The following is a 10,072-nucleotide window of genomic DNA, read 5'->3' on the forward strand; positions in this document are numbered from 1 at the left end:
CTCCAAAAACTCCGTCAATCACCTCAATTTCTTGTCTTTGTCTCAACAATTTCTAGAGTCCAACCATTGTAGGAAGGAAATTGTCTATCAACCAGGTTCATTCCTTTGTACCTCACACGGTCGACATATAACAACTACAAAGTGAAACAAGTAAAACTATTAATTAGATTTTATATTCTATTAGAATATACGGACGAGAAAAAAAAAGATTTAGATTGTTGTCTTACAGTGAGAAAGATTAGTGATCCTCGGAAAAATGTTGTTGTTGTTCTGTTCCAACTCTCCATTCCAATTACAAGGTATGAAAGGCATATGTTCAGCCTATTTGTATTTAAAGAGGTACAACTCAACTCAGATAAGAAAGCTCAGTAAATAGCAAGTCAACGGAATCCGTACGAAGAACGTCAAATGATTTATGGGAATTATATGTCAGATAAATTCCAGGATGCTGCTGCACACCACTGATAGAAGTTCATTAATATGTTCAAGCCTCAGTGCACAAATAATCTTTTGTGGCACGTCCAGGAGTTCAGAAGATATAAAGTTTCTATACTTTATTTTATCAGAAGATTCCATTTAATGAAGAAGTACTTACAAGACGATGACTCGACGAACAAATCAATTCTTAATGTTTATTTGACAAAGAATATTTGATTTAACTAGATACAGATGAACCAGACAGTACATCTGTGTATCAGTTATTCAAATTGAATATTTGAAGTCAAGCAGAGTTGGTGGTTCGTTCGTTCGACTGATCAAGACGGAGTTATTAATGTTTAAAGAAGACGGGAAGCAATTCTGCTGATGAATGGGTGATTAAATATTTAATAGCTTATTATTTCACTTCTCAGATAATTAAATTAATTATGTAATTTATTTGTTAAATTAATTCACTCTCGAATTAATTTAATTTATGAATTTATATGATTAAATTAATTAAGTGGATAATTTTCTATTTAAATATAATCTACAAATTACATTCAATCATCCACTTAAGCTCAGCAAGACAATCTGATATTGTCTTACCGAATTTTCCAACTGCCAAGACAATACAAATTGTCTTACCGAAGCTAAGCCTGCAAGACAATCCTGATTGTCTGACTGAAGCTTACAAGACAATTCTCAATTGTCTGACCGAATGGTTCTCAGCAAGAAAATCTTTGATTGTCTGCCCGAGTATGCTCTGCCAAGACAATGAGATTGTCTGACCGACTGGATGCTTGCAAGACAATTTTAAATTGTCTGGCCGAATGCATTCTGTCAAGACAATCAAAGATTGTCTGACCGAATGAAGATCAGCAAGACAATCCTTGATTGTCTGACCGAATGGAGATTGTCTGGCCGAGCTCTGAATTGTCTTGCTAGCCTTAAAATTGTCTTTCTGCTGTGTCTTGTGCTTGCAAGGCAATCTGAAATTGTCTTGCCCTTGCTACTTTGTCTTTGCTACTCACAATTGTCTTGTCTTTCAATTGTCTTACAAGTACAAATGCTTTGCCTATAAATATGGCATTGCATCCTTCATTTTTTAGTGTTCATTCACTTTGTATTCAAAGCATTTGTAAAGCTTTCAAGTTGTTTGTAACTTGCTTGATCGTTATATCCACAGTTTTCTGTGCTTTGATAACCCGGTTGTTTTAATCACTAAATCTAGAATATACCCTGTCGAATTTATTCTACGAACTTTAGTGGACATTAAAACTGAACCATTTTAATTATATAACGACGTCAAACATTGTTATATTAATTAATTATAATCTGATTAACAAATCATATTCAATCAGATTCACTTCCGCGAAGATTTGGTACTGATTGTATTCAACCCCCCCCCCCTTCTACAATCATATCTGGACCTAACAATTGGTATCAGAGCCAGGTTGATACCATTTTCCGTATCAGATCCTATACACACTCTGTAACGTCCAAATATTTTTTATTCGAATTAATTTTATTCCAAAAATTAATTTTGATTTAAAATATTTTTCTTTCAAAAATCCAAATCTCATCCAAACACTATTCACTTCAAATCCTTAAACATGAGTACACAAAAGATCAGTAGCATTAAAATCCCACCGTTCAGCAAGGAACACTTTGGCCTATGGAAAAGGCACATGTTCCTATTCCTCCGCACTGCGAACAGAAAATACATCGGGATTTTGGACAAAGGTGTTACTACTCCGATGAATGTCATATTAGCACACGAAGAGGATGGTGTGTTAATACCTCATCAGATCATTCCGAAAGAACTTTCTGAGTACACAGATGAAGAGAGTGAACAGATGAATTTAGATGATGCTCTTCAACTAATTTTGGTTGAATCTCTAGATCCAGTGATGTACAATGCTGTTGTAAATTGTAAGAACGCCAAGCAAATCTGGGATACGTTAGAGATTATCAATGAAGGTTCAGAGGAAGTTAGGGAAAACAAGAAAGAGATACTGATGGCTCAGTATGAACAGTTTGGTTCCCATCCCGGTGAAGGGATTTCAGAAGTATTTATCAGACTTAATAATTTGATAAATAATTTAAATCTGAATGGGAAATTCTACGACAAGAAAGAGGTCAACATGAAGTTTCTCTTAACCCTTCCTGAACATCTGGAACACAGAATCACTGCCATCAGGGAAAGCAGAGATCTGAATGAGATTTCTCTGGAAAGACTCTACGGAGTTTTGAAAACTTATGAACTGGAGCAAGTTCAGAGTAAACAGAGATATGGCTGGGGTAAAACACAGAACCATTCGAGAGCTCTAGTTGTTGAGTCACCTGTACTGGAAGAAAAGAAGAAGGATGTTGTTGTTCCTTCTAAAACCACTCAGGAATTTGTTGTACCTGAGATTGGTCAAACTGCTTCTTCCAGTGGTGACGAAGAGTTCTATACAATGGAAGAGCTTGAACAGTTAGAAGATCAATCTCTATCACTGTTTGCCAAGAAGTTTGGAAACATGAGATTCCGGAAGAACCCTTCCTATAAATACAAACCTACTGTTAGTAAGTTTCAGAAGGGAGGCTATTCATCTTCTACAAGCAAAGGAGGATACAAGACTGGGATGGTGGACAGAAGCAAGTTCAAATGCATCAATTGTGGTGAACCTGGACACTTTGCAACTGAGTGCAAGCAGCCCAAGGTTCAAGGAAAGAGAAAGGATTCGTATGATGAGCTGAAGCAGAAGTATGATGCCTTAGTAAGAAAGCATCATGGTACTTCTGGAAATCAAAGCTTCAAGAGCAAATCATATCTAGCAGAAGGGAAAAGCTGGGATGATACAGATAGTGATGAAGAAGAGCAGATTGGGAATGTTGCTCTCATGGCTAATGCTGGATCATCTTCACCTCCTCCTGCTGGAAGCTTTCAGGTAGATCCTACATGCCCTAAACTGTTTATGCAATTAGGACTTGAAAGAGATGATGCTATTAAAAGGATGAAAGCTGCTAATCTTAAAATTGATACTTTAGTCTTAGAAATTCATGCTTATAAGATGAATGAGATGAAAGTATTAAAACCTAAAATAGAACAATTGACTATGGATTTAGGATTACAATGTGCTAAAGTCAAAGTTCTAGAGAAAGGTGAGATTGCTTTAAGACTTCAGCTAGACGAAGAGAAAGTGAAATGTAAAGCCTTTAAGGATGCCTCCTTGATAGTCAAAGAACTTAATGATAAACAAGAGATCAAGAGAACTGTTGCAATAGGCTTTGACTATAACAAATCTGTAGGTAAGGCTAGTAACATTACTCCTTTTAAGAAGAGTGCTGAGGAGAGAGGGATTCCTTTTGTTTTAAAAGATTCCCCTAAACCATTGTTTAAAACCTCAGAAGCTGAACCTCTTTTAGAGACTCCTGTTGTCATTAGATATGAACTAAAACAGGAAGACCTTAAAATGAAAGAGAGTAATGAGATGAGAGGTGAGATTCTGACAAACCTGAAACCAATCAAAGTGAAAGGCAATGTTAGGTTGCCTAAAGCTGGTTTAGGTGTCAACTCTGAAAGAACTAAGTTCAACAAGCCTAATAACTTTGTGAATAGTAAGAACAGAAACAATAGATGCCATTCTACTGAGAATTTTAAAACTGATAACAAGGTTAGAGTAGAATCTATTGATGTTCCTACTACTATGACTGATATTTCTGTTGTTCCTGCTTTTGATGCATGTCATAAATCTTGTAGTGTTGATAATTGTATGACTTGTGCTTTCAATTTGATGTCTGCTTATTTTAAAAATTTGCATGCTAAAAATGAAAACACATCACCTAGACAACACACAAACAACAAGCATGCTAGATCAAAGACTGCTAGTCCTTCTCATAAGAGAAAGGAGACTTATGTTTCAAAGCCTAAAACTAAGGTTTATAAGGCTGTTGTTAAGGAAGTAAGTTCAGTCAAGTCTGAACCAAGTATCAGTCCAAGAGGCTCTGTTGTTACACCTGATAGAAATCAGTTCTTTAAGTTTGCTGGACCCAATCAAGTGTGGGTCCCAAGGAATGCTTAATCTAGTTGTCTTTTGCAGGGTGCCAGTGGAATTGTTCGTGTTACCTGGGTGCTTGACAGTGGAGCGTCAATGCACATGACTGGCAATAAATCCCTGCTAGAAGACATAAGAGAAGGAGCTGGCCCTACAGTCAGTTTTGCTGATAATAGCAAAGGTCGTACTGTGGGATATGGCAAGTACAAAATTGGAAGGATCATCATAGAAGATATTGCAATAGTTGAAGGACTTCAACATAATCTCCTGAGTGTCAGTCAATTCTGTGACAAAGGTTATTATGTTCATTTTGAAAAGGAGATATGTATCATTAAACATATCAAGGATAAGCGTCCTTCACTATGTGGCATAAGGAAAGGCAATATATTCGTAGCTGATTTGTCTTCAGGACCAGGAAACGAAGTTCACTGTTTCTACGCCAAAGCGTCTGCTGAAGATAGTTGGTTATGGCATAAGAAGCTCTCACACCTCAACTTCAAAACCATGAACTCTCTAGTCAAGAGAGATCTAGTGAGAGGGTTGCCTTCCCTGGAATTCTCAACTGATGATCTTTGTGAAGCTTGTCAGAAAGGAAAAGCGAAGAGAGCATCTCACAAAGGCAAAACCATCAATACCATTACAGATCCACTTCATTTGTTGCATATGGATTTGTTTGGCCCTGTGAATGTTGTATCCATTGATGGAGGAAGATATGCCTTGGTTATTGTGGATGACTTCTCAAAATTTACATGGGTTTACTTCCTGGCTTCTAAGGATGAAACTCCCCTGACAGTAATTGATCATATCAAGTTGGTTGAGTTGGAAAAAGGTGTTCCTGTAAAAGCTGTAAGATCAGACAATGGAACTGAGTTTAAAAATCAAACTCTAATCAACTTTTACTCTGAAAAGGGAATTAGAAGGCAGTATTCAGCACCAAGGACTCCTCAGCAGAATGGAGTCGTCGAAAGAAAGAATCGTACACTGATCGAAGCTGCAAGGACTATGATTGCTGAAGCAAAGCTTCCTCTGTACTTTTGGGCTGAAGCTGTGTCTACTGCCTGCTATACCCAGAATAGAACCTTGATCAACAAGGATCATATGAAAACTCCATTTCATCTGTATAACAACAAGAAACCTTATGTCAAACATCTTCATGTCTTTGGAGCCAAGTGTTATGTTCTCAAGGATGGTGAAGAGAACTTGAACAAGTTTGAGCCAAAGGCTTCTGAAGCAATTTTTGTTGGTTATACAAATAATGCCTATAGAGTTTTTATAATTGACACTCTGTCAGTGAAAGTTAGTGTCAATGTTACATTTGATGACACTAAACTTCCAAGTTTACAATCTGCTGATCCATCTGAGTCTCTGAAGTTTGACAACTATCCAGACTCTGATTCAGATGATGATATTCCACCTGAGGTTGCAACAGGAGTTGACAACAATGATAATGATCCAGGCAATGGTGGAGGAAATGGGAATAATGCTGGAGATTCCACTGATGCCAGTGGTGGATCATCAAGTCAACCTGGCAACAACTCAGGGGGAGCTGATGGATCAACTAGTCACACATTTCAGCTTAATGATAATACTGCTGAATCATCAAGGACACATCTTCCAAGGGAAATGATTTGGAGCAGAGATCATCCCTTTGATTTAATTATTGGTGATCCTGATGTTGGTGTCAGGACTAGAAGTGCTACGACAAATGAATGCCTATTCTCTGGGTTTCTATCTCAACTAGAACCAAAGAAAATAGAAGAAGCACTTGCTGATCCTGATTGGGTTCTTGCCATGCAAGAAGAACTCAATCAATTTGAGAGACAAGAAGTCTGGGCCCTAGTTCCAAGACCAAAAGGAAAATCTACGATTGGAGCTAGATGGGTCTTCCGTAACAAGTTAGATGGTGATGGCATTGTTGTAAGAAACAAAGCCAGACTGGTGGCAAAAGGTTATTCACAAGAAGAAGGAATTGATTATGATGAAACCTATGCTCCAGTTGCTCGTCTTGAAGCCATCAGAATATTTCTTGCATTTGCTGCACACTCTAACTTCAAGGTATATCAAATGGATGTGAAAAGTGCATTTCTGAATGGAAAGCTAGAAGAAGAAGTATATCTGGAACAGCCCCCTGGCTTTGAAAATCCAGAGTTTGCTGATTTTGTATACTTCTTATTCAAAGCTGTCTATGGACTCAAGCAGTCACCAAGGACATGGTATGACACTCTCTCTGAGTTTTTAATTGAAAACAATTTTACTAGAGGTGTCATAGACAAAACTCTCTTTTACAAATTGCATGATAAGGATATGATATTTGTACAAATATATGTTGATGACATTATATTTGGTTCTACTAACGATAACTTGTGCAAGAGATTTGCTAAGTTGATGCAGAGTAACTATGAGATGAGTATGATGGGTGAGCTGTCCTACTTCCTTGGTCTTCAAGTAAGCCAAAAGGATGATGGAATATTTATTTGTCAATCCAAGTATGTCAGAGATCTTCTTCGAAAGTTCAATCTAGAAGACTCTTCACCGGCGAAGACACCCATGGCCACTGCCACAAAGCTTGACAAGGATAAATCTGGTAAGAAAGTTGATATCACAAGCTATCGAGGTATGATTGGCTCTCTACTTTATCTTACTGCAAGTAGACCAGATATCATGTTTGCAACATGTTTGTGTGCTAGGTTCCAAGCTGATCCTAAGGAATCACATCTTATTGCCGTCAAAAGAATCTTTAGATATCTTAAGGGTACACCTGGTTTAGGTATTTGGTACCCTAAGAATACTGGTTTTGACTTAACCGGCTATACAGATTCTGATTATGCAGGATGCAGGATTGATAGGAAGAGTACGTCTGGAAGCTGTCAATTTCTAGGACGTCGGTTGGTTTCCTGGTATAGCAAGAAGCAGCACTCCGTGTCTACTTCTACTGCTGAAGCTGAGTATATAGCTGCTGGAAGCTGCTGTGCTCAGATCTTGTGGATCAAGAATCAACTGAATGATTATGGTGTTGTAGTAAACAAAATTCCTATATTTTGTGATAATACAAGTGCCATAGCCATTTCCAACAATCCGGTTCAACATTCAAGAACCAAGCACATTGATATCAGGTATCATTTTATACGAGAACATGTCATGAATGGTACAGTGGTGTTACATTTTGTACCCACGACTGAGCAAATTGCTGACATCTTCACTAAACCACTGGATGAATCCACTTTCTCTAAGCTGGTTTGTGAATTAGGGATGTTAAATATGACATAGCTCTCTTGTATATATATTTTTCACATGCATTATATGTTTTTTTTTTGTGAATTTTCTGTATAATTGTATCTATTTTATTAGATTTTATATGATATTCTGTATATTATCTGATAATGTTCTGAGTAATTATGCATGTTTGTATATTAGTCTGTAATTTTCTAAGTGCATTTACACTCCCCTGTAATATTCCCTAAGCATTTAGATAATTATTTGTAATTATTTTGTATTTTTCAAAATTAATTAAGCATAAATATTTGATTTTAAGTTAATTCATCTTCTTGAATTAAAGTTAAAGTCATAAGTATTTATATTTAATTAAAGTTGAAATTTACAAATATTGTGTAATTTATAGTATTGTTTTTATTATAGATTTTGATTTTTATTTGCAAAAGTTTTTTTATCTTTTAAATTAATCAAAATCATATTATTTTGTTATTATTTGTTTTTCTGTTAGACAATTACATTGTCTACTGATTGGCTCGGCAAGACAATTGAAATTGTCTTGCTGAACCGTTTTTTCAGTATAGTTTCAAACCACTCGGCAAGACAATTCAAATTGTCCTTACGCACTTGACTTTGTCTGGCTTCGTTAATTCTCGGCAAGACAATTTCAAATTGTCTTCCGAGACTTAACTTTGGATTGTCTTGCTGCCTTGTATATATTTCCCTGTAAGACATTTGAGCAAGACAATTTAGATTGTCTTGCCCAAACTCATTATCTTCTCCAACTCGTACATACACGAGATACACCACACTCGACTGCGTTTCTTTTTCAAGTTTTGTGTAAAACTTGCTTGTGGTTACGTGATTTCAAGCCATAGTTGCTTGCTGGGATTGTGATTTTGCTCGATTTAACCGGAACTCTGCCGGATTTTCGTCGGACATTCGAACCTTACTGTGGTTGGCCGTGATCGACTTCCCCTGTGTATTCGTGTGTTTGATTTGTGATTAAGGTTCCAATTCGAATTAGGGTTCTTGAAGTTTAGGGGTGTGTTTGGTTGATATCAATTTTAGGGTTCTTTTTGGCTAAGGCTGCGTTTGGCTTAAAGATTATTGGATTTAGGAATTTTTTTTTCTCAATTAAGGGCGTGTTTTGGATGATTGGAGCCATCTAAGTTAATTAACTTTTAATTCGATATTATTTTAATATTTCGAATTATTAATTAATTAATAAGCTTTAATTAATAGTTGAAATTTGCGAGACATTTGAGAATTCACATTTAGTTTGAAAAATTCTCGCTTAATTCAATTTTAATATTAAAAAATGGCCGGAGAAGTCGTGGTTTGCTGAGACTAACTACCTTGCTAGCCTAACCCTGACGAACTGCTCAGATAGATTCCGGACTTGGGTCAGATTTCTTTCGAGACAGAGTTTAGTCAGTACTGCACTCACTACAGATATAGAAGTCAGCTGCAACCCTTGTTTGACTTCTACTCAAATGCTGTCAACTCTACGACCCTGGAAAAACTACAAGATAATAGGGGATCTACCTAACCGGAAGAGGATTGTAATCACTGTCGATGATGTGAACCGGATCTTAGGACTTCCAAGGGACAATTCGAGCCAGATCCCTCAGAGGATGAACTGAGACAATTCTTTCAGGATATTCACTATCAAGGTCAGATTTTTCTCCCGAAGATGTCAAAGGGAAATCTGAAGGCTGAATGGGATTGTGTTCTTTGACACCCTTCACCCTTGCCAAGGTGTGTTGCTCCCACTAATCGAAAGAACTTTGGGAATATATCTTCAATGCTGCAAATATTGGATTCAGCATAGCTTATAACCGTCGAATCAAATTTGGGAAGATATTGCTGAGAGAGATTATCAGAAAATGGGGTCTGTTACACAGAGATCAATTCAGAGGAATGACAAGTTGAATGCTTCTACCCCAGATTCCTGATGTTGTTTATGAATGATAAGATGAATGATGATGATAGGCACATGTACGTCGATTCTCCTGTGGTCCTATTCAGAGGACTTGTTGCCAAGTCCAAACTAGGCTGGTCAACAAGAAAAAGCATGAATGTACACTGGTGGTGACTCCATTCATGCTAGAGCAATTCAGTGTTCCTTTTCAGCCTGTACAGTTCCCAGAACCACTACACAGCAACAATAATCAACCACAACAACAACAACAAGCTCAACCACAAGTACAACCGCAACAACAATCACCTCCTCAAAACGATCAACCACTTCAACTACTTCAAGACTATCAGGCATACCAGCCAATCCTCACATTACTCTCCCTACAAACCTCCTTACAATTCACCCACACAACAATCACCTCACCAATCATCATACAATTCGCCTCACCAATCTCAACACCAATCCCCCGCCACAATAC

Source organism: Daucus carota, chromosome 9, assembly GCF_001625215.2.
Source record: "Daucus carota subsp. sativus chromosome 9, DH1 v3.0, whole genome shotgun sequence".
Taxonomy (NCBI): domain Eukaryota; kingdom Viridiplantae; phylum Streptophyta; class Magnoliopsida; order Apiales; family Apiaceae; genus Daucus; species Daucus carota.